At 35.4% G+C, this 14,531-nt stretch overlaps 2 pseudogenes; one reads left to right on the forward strand and one right to left on the reverse strand.

Annotated features, from left to right (window-relative positions):
* Positions 1–590: 590 nt before the first annotated feature.
* On the reverse strand, positions 591–1,054 carry LOC111095351 (annotated as a pseudogene).
* Positions 1,055–6,785: 5,731 nt separating this feature from the next.
* On the forward strand, positions 6,786–7,454 carry LOC100686218 (annotated as a pseudogene).
* Positions 7,455–14,531: the final 7,077 nt, after the last annotated feature.

A 14,531-nucleotide genomic window follows, 5' to 3' on the forward strand; every position in this document is an offset into this window, starting at 1 on the left:
TACATCATTTGCAAATATCTTCTCCCATTCTGTAGGTTGTCTTTTAGTTTTGTTGACTGTATCCTTTGCTGTGCAAAAGCTTCTTTTTTTATTACAGAACAATTTTTATTAATAAAAGCTTTAAGCAAAACTCGTAATTCCACAAACTAACAATGACTTGGTAGCATGCAAGTACTTCTGGCTAGAGAGGCATATTTATTTTTCATGAATTTACATATAATAGGTCCTCATGACATTTGATTCCAAAATGTATGTATAAATTGGCTTGGCATGATTAATAACTTAAAGTAAAATATAAACATAAGGATAACTTAAAAATGATTTAATTTATGTGTGTCAATTCAAGGTCAGTGACCTGAAAGCCCTATTAAAAAAAAAATCTGAGGTCAAAAAAGTCTTTAGGAAGCAACCACATACCTCTGTATATTTGAAGATCGAGGGCTAAAAATCCATTCCTGATGAACACCATTAAGCAAAGGATGTATAACATCCACCGCACATCTGTTTCAAAAATGGCATATTTCCAAAATTATCCATTTCTTTGCAAATAAACATCATAGTATTAAGAGCTACACAGAGGCCATCAGAATGAGTTCCACAATATGCTTACTCTTAGGAGGCTTCCCTGAGCTCTGTCTTAAAGCATCTACTTTAATCCTGGGGCTTTAAAAACATCTTCTTTACTTTAACTGTTGGTTTTATGTGTCCATTTTCATCTTCTTCATAATTAGCACGGTCTCTCTTCTTGGCAAACTTTTTTCCAATTGTCCCCACCAAGGTCTCATATCTCACATCTGGCCATTTCTTCATCTGACACATGAAGCTCCACTGCTTCACTTTCAACTTCTTCCACTTTGTTCTTAGCATTCATCTGAAGCATTAATTTTCTTTTTCTTTAAGCTCTGGCAAATCCAAATACCAGTGCTCTTCACTAATGATTTTCTTTTCTTCCTCTTCTAGTTGTTTCCTGGTCTCCGAATCCAGTCCTCTTTGCATGAACTTCATGTGCAGCAGGTTCTTGGACAGTTTCGTCTTGCGCTCGGCCGCCATGTTGGCGCCTTGTGCAAAAGCTTCTTATCTTGATGAAGTCCCAATAGTTCATTTTTGCTTTTGTTTCTTTTGCCTTTGTGGATGTATCTTGCAAGAAGTTAACTGTGGCTGAGTTCAAAAAGGGTGTTGCCTGTATTCTTCTCTAGGATTTTGAAGGAATCTTGTCTCACATTTAGATCTTTCATCCATTTTGAGTTTATCTTTGTGTATGGTGAAAGAGAGTGGTCTAGTTTCATTCTTCTGCATGTGGATGTCCAATTTTCCCAGCACCATTCATTGAAGAGACTGTCTTTCTTCCAGTGGATAGTCTTTCCTCCTTTATCGAATATTAGTTGGCCATAAAGTTCAGGGTCCACTTCTGGGTTCTCTCTTCTGTTCCATTGATCTATGTGTCTGTTTTTGTGCCAGTACCACACTGTCTTGATGACCACAGCTTTGTAGTACAACCTGAAATCTGGCATTGTGATGCCCCCAGATATGGTTTTCTTTTTTAAAATTCCCCTGGCTATTCGGGGTCTTTTCTGATTCCACACAAATCTTAAAATAATTTGTTCTAACTCTCTGAAGAAAGTCCATGGTATTTTGATAGGGATTGCATTAAACGTGTAAATTGCCCTGGGTAACATTTTCACAATATTAATTCTGCCAATCCATGAGCATGGAATATTTTTCCATCTCTTTGTGTCTCCTCAATTTCTTTCAGAAGTGTTCTATAGTTTTTAGGGTATAGATCCTTTACCTCTTTGGTTAGGTTTATTCCTAGGTATCTTATGCTTTTGGATGCAATTGTAAATGAGATTGACAGACACAGTCTTATATATAGGCACAACTTAGAGTTGATTGTGTATTGTAATTTATAGGTGCCAAAACATATCAAAATAAAATACATAACATTGCACACCCAAAGGATTTTTAAGATGCCTGAAATTTCTGTTTATTATTATTTTCTAAGTTATAAGGGGTATGAAATATCATTTATACCTCTGTAATTTAGTCCTGCAAAGCAGTATTGACTATTTTAAGCACACAGTATAAATGTGTTGAATGAATGGAGTAATAGATCATATTCTCTAAATCCAGCACTTTGTGTCATTATCAAAACCATACATTCCATAATTCATGAGTCATTGATAAACAAGTGGAAGTGTTAATCACCAATGCAATGATACACACTGCTCTGTCAATAGGAAATCAAGTTGGGAAGATAAAGGACAAGTGTTCTTACTTTGCATGGGGGAAGAGAGTATGAAAAGTCCCAGAGCTGGGTGTTTTGGGGAGAACTGGACCAAGTACAGAGCCCATAGCAGTCTAAAGTGGGATATAGAAGAGGCCTTGAAAACACAGGTTTTGTTTGTTTTGTTTTCTCTTTTTTTTTTTTTTCATTTTTAGTTATTGTCAGCCATGTGCCTCTGTCTCCCCTCCAAGTGTGAAAACAGATGCTTTAGGAGACACCATGACCAGATCTTTCCCTTTGAGCTAGCTAACATTACTTAGAAACTAACAAGTATATGAATAAACCCACTTGACAAAATGCCAGCTACTTGAGAGCACTGATTATTTCTGACTGCTAGGTTACTTTTTACCTTAAAAGCTTGTAAATATGAGTGGAAATTTTCCCTAAGAAGGAGTCTATTCAAAAAATAGTTGTATTTCCATTTATCTCACTGTTTGTTTTCTCCTTGAAATGCATCACTGTAGGTAATATCAGTATCACTCCTGTAAACTGATACACTCATGCAGGCTTTTAAAATGTGCTGAATTTATACCTATTATTAGTGGAAGACAATGTGTAATCATCCCAAATTTATTCTGCAACACATTTTAAAAGCTTTTGGAATGATTGAAACATAATCAAATTAGGGATTACATCAATACAAATCAACTATCTATGCTTTCTCATTCCAGTTTAAAGCAAGCAGATGGACCTGGCAGTAACCTTACTCCAGATTATAATGAACTTCATCATACATGGTAAAGAAAATCTCTATACCAGTTGAGAACTCTGCTGCAATGATTTGGCATCCTTGACTAAACTCACGGGGGAAAATATATACAAAGGTTTAAAGAGTAGATTCAAATGAATTTTTTGTGCCAATCAAATTGAATCATCATACCAAAATTAAGAGCACAATGCAGTACTTCCATATCAAATTATCAATACCACTGACACACATAAGGTATTATATTGTTATTATAGGTCACTCTTGCTTCCAATACTGGTTTAGGTTTAATTTTTCATTTCTCCTAAGGGATATCAATGGTCTGCTCAATTCAGGGTTCCCCTTCTACTATCAATAACTTATTAGAAAATGTCACTACCAGTGATGTAGTACTGAATTAAATTAAACTAAAATATAAATTCTGTGACAAAAGAGAATAATATAATCAATTTTAGAAACATAAAGAATATTTATAAGTCACTAATAGAGTAACAATAACTATATAGTTTGGGTTCTGCCCATGATCCGTTTTATGATTTTTGGGGATCAAAGAGTTCCTTGAGCTTATTTTCTAATTGGGAAAATCAGGAGAAATGGACTTGCTACCCAAAGTATGGTCCTTAGAGTATCAATATTGGCATTATTTAGGAGGTTAATAGAAAGGTAGTCTTAGATCCTTCACTCCAGACCTACAGAATCAGATACACATTTAAACAAAATCCCCAATGATACAGACATTGGAAAACATTTGCTCAGAAGACTGAAATCCTTTCTGTTTCTCTACCTCTTACTTTAATCACAGGTTAGATATCAAAAACAAAAAGACTAGCAGAACGAGGCTTACTTCATTTCAGACCACTAAATATTAGGCCCATTCATTGACTTTGTATAAAGCTGTTCTTGGAAAACAGTTACAACAATAGTCTAAGCAATTTAATATATTTCTACTATAACATTAAAACATATAACATTAAATTTTGGAAATTTGATTTGTACATATAGTCAACTAGTTGTATTTTAGCATTCATTATGCAAATATCTTTTAACTCTTTCTAGGAATAGAGAATTTTACCTCATATTATCCTAATTTTACTATATGGAAAATGTGGCAAATAAAAGGTGGAATATATTTTTATTGATTATCCCATAATAAATTGTGCTCCAAATACATAGAAAACACATAACTAGAAATGCTGTTTAAATACACAAATTTAAAAAAAATTAATACACAAATATAAATGTCAAAGAAGAATTTATGGATGATATTATCGTAATGATTCGTGTGTGTGTGTGTGTGTTTTCTATAACCACCTTAATTGTAGATGGGCATGAACTGACATTCTTATTAATTCATATATATACACATATTCATATATAATCACTTAATATTTAGGTTTTAATTTTAATATTTTACCTATAAACTAAATTCAAATTAATTTGTTTCTGTTTCCCAATCTTATATATTGGCCTTTATGTAATCCCATCATCCAAATTATACAAATTCCCAAATACATTTTAAAAACCTAATATTAACAGCAAAGCTTTGTATCTTATGTTTGGCATGTGCTGATGTTTTGTGTGGTTTTGTTTTGCTGTTTGAATCTGACATCAAGAAGAAATTTTCTCTGAGACAACTTTCCAAGTTATTAGACACTTCTTAAAATAATAATAAGGACTGAGTATTTTTTAAAGGATACTTCAACAGTCTTGGAAAATGCAATGCTTTTAATATTTAATTTCCTATAAAATGATTAGTTTTGCCCATGTGCAGTATTGCCTAGGAGTAGATAACATGATGCATACTTAGTTTTAAATGGAAGTTGTTGACATTTGTAACAAAAAATATCAAATGAAGTAAGTCTATCTTGAATTATTTTGAATTACCAATAACCCGTACCAGTTAGGTAATGGCTTTCTATTAAGGTTAATGGAAATTGAATGTAAATCTCCATGAATAAAATTAAGGCTATACTGATATCTCAATTACTTAGGGCATAAGGGTCTGTGATATTCACCCTTTAAAAAACTAAAAGTGCTTACTAGAAGCCCTAGGCTAATAACAAAACCAATTTTACAGTACTGCTTAATGGTATGGTCAGGGGGAAAAAAAGATAAAGGACTGAATTCAGGAAAACATTTCAGCTGTTAGACTTTAAAGCTTCTGGAAGCAATGTTGTATGCTATCGTCCCTAAAAGCTCACATTTTAGCTAAGTGTGTATGGTGAAAACATCCCATAGGGCAAACAATTGGAAGTATTTGTTTCAGAAAAAAAAATGTCTGTGGTTCTAAATAATTTTTTGACAGCAGAGAGGTATAAATTGTGATTTCCCACTTTCCCTTTACTTACTTCTCTCTTCTCTTCTGATTTTCACTCCAACCCCTGGATTTTCTTGTATTGTAAATAAGCCCCAGCTTTTGCCTTCTTTTTCACCAACTCTCTTTCTTCTCTTTTCACTTAACCCAGTACTACATGAAGAATCCAACTATTTTATTACAAAATATACATTACTACTGCCCTATACCAGTTTCAACTGTCTCTCATCCGAGCTTGTAGAAGTAGTCTTTTTGATTTAGTTTTTACTCTAAACCACGTTCCCCATGCTAGCCAGACTTTACTTTGTAAAACTAATTATTTGGTCATACCACTTTTCTTACCAAACTTGTAGATCTGTTATAACCCAAACTCCTTTACATCTCTTTCAAGATCTTCCACTCTCTGGCAGTAAACTGCCTTCCAGATTTTAGTTGCAATTTCTTCCACATGTTTTAATTGCAGCAAAAGCTCATAGTTTTCTTGAGAAGGAACTGCATCTGGAAAAAAAAGAATTGCACTTGTCCATCTCTATTCCTTGACTTATGTTTCCTTTGCCTAAGCAAAGTAAGTGTACTTTGCTTCACAGCATTAATTGCACTTATTGCAAGGTCTTCACATGTCTGTTTCTTCTGGTAGATGGCATATGAACTTATTTATTTTTATTTGTTCATTTGTTTGTTTGATTTTCATGGACTTACCACAAAATAGGTCACTCGAATTGTGTGTTTCTGTTAGTGAAGTAATGCTAATGAATTCTTCTTCTTCTCTTTTTAAAAAAATTTTTTTATTTATCTTCACGAGGGACACACAGAGAGAGGTAGAAACATAGGCAGAGGGAGAATCAGGCTCCCTGTGGGGAGCCTGATGCAGGACTTGATCCCAGGACCCAAGGATCACAACAGGAGCCAAAGGCAGATGTTCAAACAATGAGCCACCCAGATGCCTTAAATAATGAATGCTTTCTAGAGAATTTCTTAATCTGGTTAAAAGATATACAACCTGGGTTAGAATGAGAAAGGTAAAATAGATGTTAAACTATGTACTGAGACATTTTTCTTTTTATAACATATAGTCAGTTTCTTTTCTTGTAAAATGTAATTACCAGCAATGGATCAATTATCTGTACTTCCTGTGCAACCCGGCCAAATACTCATACTTATCTCTGTAAGTCAGGTAAATTAGTTGAGTCTTAGTCATTAGATCCTCTAAAACACACCCACTAGCACTCTGCTGGATCTTAGAAAAAATAAATAAATAAAGCAACTTAAAGCATTTAAAGAAGCATATTTGCAAAAGAGGTCCAAGAAAAGTTGTCTTAGCTGTCGTGGTCAAGACAGGAAGAGAAGCGGCTGCTGCTGGTGCTGGGGTCTGAGGAGGGACATGCTGGAGCCTGGCCAGTGGGACTGAGTGAGGTACAGATATGTCACCTGAGGATGCCACAGCTGCTTGGGGCCCACTTGCATCCTCTGCCTAGTGTGTAATGAGCCAAGGGGACTCAAACCTACCAGCTACTTTACATGCAGCAGACAACATTTAAAGAGATGACAAATGTATGTCTCAGCACAACAGATTTGTCCTGGATGTAAAGACAATAAGCCTGATGTACTATTTGTGGGGGACTCCACGGTACAGTTAATGCAGCAATATGGGATATGGCGAGAGCTTTTTTTCCCCACTTTGTACATGGAATTTTGGAATTGGAGCAGATGCGACAAGACTTGTTTCATGCAGACTAAAGGATGGAGAACTGGAGAATATTAAACTTGAGGTCATTTTTGTCTGGGAAGAAAGAAACAACCATAAAAACACAGCAGAAGTGGCAAATGGAATTAGGCCATCATACAATTTATCAACGCAAGGTAGCCACAGGCCAAAATCATTGTACTGGGTTTGTTTCCTCGAGGTAAGAAGCCCAACCCTCTGAGGCAAACCAACTTGTAAAGGGTTCCCTGCTCAAGCTTGCTAATGTTCAGCACTGGATACAGATGGGGACTTCCTGCACGCGGAGGGTGCCCTCTCCTGCCATGACACATTGCATTTTCTGCATCCCACAGCATGGGTTTACTCAAGGATCTACAAACTCCTGCATGAACTCATCATGCTGCTGTTGGAGGAAACAACTGAGGAGAAACAACCCACCACTGCCTGACTGGCTCCCATCAATGTTAATAGCATCCAGGCTTCCTCAGATCAGTTATATCACTGGTCCTACAGAATCCTTCTCTTATGGCACTTTGCATTGTAGGATGTTCCTGGATGTATCTAGTGTTTTAAGGGCAAGAGGGTTTTAAACTGGTCCTGCCCCAACAAGATTTGTCTGACACAGGAGAAAAATTAGTCAAGGAAGATAGTTTAAATTCGTTTGAAACCAGAAGGGGACTTTTTTCCAGTTATATGTGTGACACATTCATTGAATTATCACTGTTTTCCCTAAAACAACAAGCCTAAGTACTGGACAAAATAAAGATATTTTTCTTGGCCTTTGTTTCTATAAATCATGTCATATACAGTAATGATTAGGATCACACCTAGTCGGCTTTATTTTTTTTTAAAGATTTTATTTATTTATTCATGAGAGACACACACAGAGAGAGAGAAAGAGAGAGAGAGAGAGAGAGAGAGAGAGGCAGAGACACAGGCAGAGGGAGAAGCAGGCTCCACGCAGGGAGCTCGACGTGGGACACGATCCCAGGTCTCCAGGATCAGGCCCTGGGCTGAAGGTGGCACTAAACCGCTGAGCCACCCGGGATGCCCCCTAGTTGGCTTTAAAACAGATGGTCTTTCCAGTTATTAAAGCTCATGGTTTAGGCTTTTGTTTTTATTTTGCTTTATTCATGTGTATCACAACAGTTTCTTAACATGTAGCATTAGATTGAACATACATGTCATTTCAAATATGGGAGAGGTTATAGTTACAAATGAATTTGCCCACTCTCTTAGTCTCCCATGTCTGGCAGTGAAAGAAAGTAGGGGGAGTGACTTGGAGAGAAGCCCATTTGGGAGACTATGGAATCGTATTATTTTTATGCTGCTGAATACTTGTAATTAACCTATGCATACAGCTTTTCCTCCCTATTTCCCCTCATCCTCCATCTCTTTTTGTTTTTGTCTTTGTTTTTTGTCCTTGTTGACATTATCAGCTTTTAACACATTTTTAACTTAGGAGCTCTCTTGCTGAAAATTGAAGTCCTCAGCCAGTTACTCTCATGATGATATTACTGATTGTGTAATTAATTATTGTGTGGTGTTCTGTGCATAGAGCTATCCATATTTAGAGTTCTGTTGTTTTTTTTTTTCCCCTTAAAATGTGTAAGTTTCCTTTTTGAGAAAAAAAGTCTGAATTCTATTTCCCATTCCATAAGCCCTGACATATGTCAAGTTTTATAGTACCTTAAGGTGTATGTTTTGTTTTTTTATTGACTTAGTTTTTAATTTATATCAGTTCAGACAAATTTGGCCTTTTTTTCATGGGGAATCAAAAAGAGCTGCTCTTCAGAATAGACATTCCACCTTCATCCCACCATTATAGTAAAAAAGAACTAGATTTGTTTAACTTTCAGGGTTTCTCCTTAATGTATTTTCATCTAAAAATTTGTTTCAAGAGATCTTTATAATCTAAATGGTTTGCTTGATCTGTAAAAATTACCATTTTGGGATGCCTGGGTGGCTCAGTGTTTGAGTATCTGCCTAGCCCAGGGTGTGATCCCGGAATCTGAGATGGAGTTCCACATCAGGCTCCCTGCTTCTCCCTCAGCCTATCTCTGCCTCTCTCTCTCACAATGTCTCTCATGAATAAATAAACAAAAATGTTTTTTAAAAAGATTTTATACAAAATAAAAGAACTGCCATTTAAAAAATAATGGGACAACCTGGTTTATTGTTCAGGATACCTGTGGAATATATATATAAACTAGATCTCCAAACAAATATGTAAAACTGGACTAGGTGGGTGTTGAAGTAACCTATTAAAATATGCTCTACACTAATTCTGCCTAATGTTCAAGTTCAATAATTAAGCATATGTTCTGCTTGCAAGGCAAATGGCAGTGCTTTTGTGTGTTGGAGGGGAGTTGCTGATTTTTGCAAAAGCCACTTCTGATTGAGGGGGATAGAACTTGGGCTGATGTTTTTTTGTTTTTTTTTTTTTTTTATTTATTTTTTTTTAAATTTATTTTTTATTGGTGTTCAATTTACTAACATACAGAATAACACCCAGTGCCCGTCACCCATTCACTCCCACCCCCCGCCCTCCTCCCCTTCTACCACCCCTAGTTCGTTTCCCAGAGTTAGCAGTCTTTACGTTCTGTCTCCCTTTCTGATATTCCCCACACATTTCTTCTCCCTTCCCTTCTATTCCCTTTCACTATTATTTATATTCCCCAAATGAATGAGAACATATAATGTTTGTCCTTCTCCGACTGACTTACTTCACTCAGCATAATACCCTCCAGTTCCATCCACGTTGAAGCAAATGGTGGGTATTTGTCATTTCTAATAGCTGAGTAATATTCCATTGTATACATAAACCACATCTTCTTTATTACCCCAAAGATACAAATGCAGTGAAACGCCGGGACACCTGCACCCCAATGTTTATAGCAGCAATGGCCACGATAGCCAAACTGTGGAAGGAGCCTCGGTGTCCAACGAAAGATGAATGGGCTGATGTTTTTTGTTGTGAATCCTCTTTCTAGGAATTTTTTTGGTCTCGTTTTTTTTTTTTTTTTGTCATTTATTTTTAATACATTTTTGAATGTATCATGTCTTCATTAACAACAAAAAGGACATGCCATGTTTACTAAACATGTTTACTACATTAAAATTTCCTTTAAAAAAAAAGAAAAAGCAGAAGTGCTCTAAAGATACAGAGTTATTTTCAAAGACATAGAGTTGCTAACAGAGGATATACCAGGACTTTTCACAGAGTGCTTTGTGATTCAACTGAAAACTTTGGTGCCCCCTTTATAACAAAAAATCTAAGCAATTGGAGCAGTAGTTTTAACAAAACCAAAGGATATTCTAAGCAGGCGCCAATATCACTATGTTTGAGGCAACTCCATATATATTTAAAAAATAATTTCCAGAGATTCCACGCAAATGAGTTGAAGTAAAAGCAATCAAGAAATTTGTGCAATTTACTGTGTTTTTTGTTTGTTTTTCATTTGTTAAGTTTCTGGGGCCAATTTGCTGAGAACAAGTCAGAAATAGGAAAAAAGGAAGGGGATGGGGGAAGGGGAAGGAGGAGAGAGAAGAGAGGAAAAGGTATCAATCACCTTGCCCAAAGTCATTCTGAAACAATACTTAATAAATTTAAAGTACATGAACTTTCACTTTCTTCCTACAACTACTATTCACACCATGTAGAATATAAACATTTTTAAATTTTATGAAAAATTTTCTAATACATATTTTATTCTAAATCAGATTTAAAATTTCTTAATGAAAAACTGTAGCTTTAAGAATATGGATGAATTAAATGATGTAACTAGTTCATTTAAAATAAATACATCTTTTTTTTTTTAGATCGTATTTATATATTTATTGAGAGAGTGAGAGACAGAAGTAGGAAGAGGGGCAGAAGGAGAGGGAGAGAGAATCTCAAGCACACTCTGTGCTGAGCCCAGAGCCCAATGCACTGCTCGATCCCACAGCCCTGAGATCATGAAGTGAGCTGAAATCAAGAATCAGATGCTGGGATACCTGGGTGGCTCAGTGGTTGAGCATCTGCCTTTCAGGTAAGGTCCGATCCTGGTGTCCTGAGATCGAGTCCTGCATCAGGCTTCCTGCATGGAGCCTGCTTCTCCCTCTGCCTGTATGTCTCTGCCTCTCTCTGTGTGTCTCTCATGAATAAAAAAATAAAATCCTAAAAAAAAAAAAAAATGCTTAACCGACTGAGACACGCAGGTGCACCATAAATATATCATAATTTTATGTGTAATCATTGGCATCTCAAAATGATGAAAGAAAACTAAATGCTATAAAATTTTGGATGTATTTCTTATCTCAATATGTATTTTTTATTTGTATTTGTTATGGTTGTAGTGGGAGAAAAGCACTTCTTAAAAGAAAAAGTTGCAAGAAAATAATTTTCAGAACCAGAAAATTCAATTAGTACTTTCATTAGACATTTTCTTTTCTTTTTCCCTTTGCTATTTTGAACTCCTGAATAATGGCATTTAGAGCTTTCTGCCAAATGTAAACTACCTTTTATTTTTATTTTTTCCTGAGCTAATATTTATCTTTCTGAGCTACTTCTTAAAAATTCCGAGCTAATCCTTATCTTTCTGAAATGACACCTTTTGGCATGTTCAAGCAGATGAATATAACTCACTTAGCTACTTTTTTATAATTATCCTGTAATTAAGCAACATATGATATTAATAAAAATAGAAGAGACTTGCAGTATCATTGGGAAAAGAAATGTGAGAATGCATTTGTAGATACAGAAGTATAATAAATAACATTTGCATTCTACTTCACCGATCCTAACAAATAACCATTCTTTCACACGGAAGTTTTTGAGTATGGTGAAATATATTGTTAATCTCAAAGTGGCTATTTTTATAACCATTATCAATGGTGGGAAATGGGTTATAATTTTCATACTTGCAATTAAGGCTGTTTGAAAAATATCTAATGGGGCACCTGAGTGGCTCAGAGGTTGAAAATCTGCGTTTGGCTCAGGTCATGATCCTGGGGTCCCAGGATCGAGTCCTGCATCAGGCTTCCCATGGGGAGCCTACTTCTCCCTCTGCCTATGTCTCTGCCTTACTCTGTGTTTCTCATGAATAAATAAACAAAATCTTGAAAAATATCTAGTATCTATGCCAACCTGAGTAGAAGAGAAAACTAGAAATGGGATGTGGATATTGATTAAAGTTTTATTATTCAAGAGATGGTCTATCTCCTACATGAAACCTTTTCTTATTATTGTCTCTAAGAGGGAAGAGTTTTTTGACACTTAATCATTGCTTCAGGTTTCAGTAGTATAAGAGATGGGTTTTGTTTCCTTATCAGAGAATCTACTCCTCAGAAAATTTTGAGTGCAAGCAGAGTATATAACTCTTGACAGTGCAGCCACTAATCACAGCTGATTTATACATGAGTTGCTACCAAATCCATGGTGGTTCAACCATAGTTTCCTGGGGACTTAAAATTTGGAAACTAAATGAATTATTTAGTTCTGGGGGTCAAAAACAAATACTATATGCATATAGTGAAAAGCCAGTTCACAGAAAGATGAGTAACTGTAAATTTTCATAGGTTCTTTTTATTAGGTAAAGGCCCTCCTGTATATTTTGTTGAGTATCTAGATTCCAATTATAAATGGATAATGGCTTTTGTTAATTTTTTTACTTTTGTTAGTTTTTATTTTTCAATCTGTTAAAAAAATCATTTTTTTCTTCTTCATTCTATTAATACAGAGTTTTATAGTGATCCAATATTAAGCCAGCCTTGCATTCTTGAGGTAAATGCCACTTGTAAGGATGTTTTATACCGTTTTTTAAAATTACTAGATTTATTTGCTAATGTATGTTTTAAGGATTTTTGATTCTGAAGGAAAATTGGTTTGTAATGTCTTGTAATTTTTGTCAGGTTGTGCTATCAGAGTCATTTTGGACTCATAAAATGAATTTAGGAGGTATCCCTACCTGTTTGAAAGAATTTATACACTGTAGATATTATTTTTTCTTTAAATTTTTGACAGAACTTATTAGTAAAACCATTAAAATTGAAGCCCAGGGAAAAGGTCACAGCTCCATGACTTTGGTGGTGGTGGTAAGATCAGGAAAAGAGCTTGGCTGAGCTCCAGAAACAATATTGAATAATCCCCTCCTTCTTAGGGGAGAGGGATTAGGATGGGCTTCCCTTCCCCCAACTCACACAGTTAACATTATTTTTAAGTCAGGAGAGATGAATCTGAAAAGCAATATTTTTCATCACATGCCAAAAACAGGATAGAGAAAAGGAGTGGCAGGCCTAGGCCCCTCCAATTGTCCCTTGGAGGTTACCCCTCAGCCCATCTCAGTATGGTGCTGGGTAGTAGGGGTACCTAGTTCTAACCTCTAAATAAGTGAGAACCCAGACTCTAAGCAAAGACCCTTTTATTTTTTTATTCTGATTAGCCATTTTAAACCAACAAGGAATAAGAAGAAATTCTAATTAAAAAAATGTTAAAATTGGTGCTTTCTTAGTGTAAAATTATTGATGATTCAATTACTTTCAAAGTGAAAGAGCTATTTAGCTTCATATTTCAGATTGTGTCAGTTTTGCTTATTAGTGCAATTCAAAGAATTTGTCTTTTGTCCAAGATGTCATGTTAATTGGCATAAATTTTCTTGTATTATTAAATTTATCTTTTAACTTCTGTGATTTCTTTCTAATAATAACACCACTTTAATACCAAATATCAGTTATTTGTATCTCCCTTTTATCTTGATCAGTATTGCTAGATGTTTATCACTTGAATTTATGTTTTCAAAGAAACACTTTTACTGTGTTAATTTCTCTACCTTGTCTGGATTCTGATATGTCTCTGCGTGTTTCCTTTTTGTTGATATGCTATCAATTTTACTTATTTTGAGTTGATATTTAGGTGAAATTTGGATTTAGAGTTAACTGGGATAGATTCAGTCTTTGAGGGATGTTGATAGAGCATAAATGCATTGGAACACAAGAAGGACATGAGTATTTCAAGGCTAAAGAGAAGACTACCGACCTGAGTAGTTTCACCAAGATTCATATCCATCTAGAATCTGTGAATGTGACTGGTGTGATCTGAATACTTGTGTTGCCCCTAAATTTATATGTTGAAATCCTACCCCACCCCTCAAGGATGATGGTGTTAAGGATGGTATTAAGGATGCAGCCTTCATGAATGGGATTACTATTTTCATAAAAGAGACCCCACAGAGATCCCTCCCCCCTTTTACCATTTGGGAAACACTGAAAAGGCATAAACTGTTAACCAGGAAGATGGCTTTTACCAGAACAAAAGCATGCTGTTGCCTTGATCTTGGATTTCTCAGACTCCAGAACTATGAGAAATAAATTTCTATTGCCTATAATCTACCCAGTATGTAACATTTTCTTATAGCAGCATGAATAGAATTAGACAGTGATGTTATTTGGAAATAGGGTCTTTGAGGATGTAGTCAAATTAAGGTGAATTAATGCAGGTTTAGGGTGGGCCCTAATGCTCTGTTACATTAGATGATTTTAAAGA

The sequence above is a fragment of the Canis lupus genome, chromosome 3 (assembly GCF_011100685.1).
Source record: "Canis lupus familiaris isolate Mischka breed German Shepherd chromosome 3, alternate assembly UU_Cfam_GSD_1.0, whole genome shotgun sequence".
Taxonomy (NCBI): domain Eukaryota; kingdom Metazoa; phylum Chordata; class Mammalia; order Carnivora; family Canidae; genus Canis; species Canis lupus.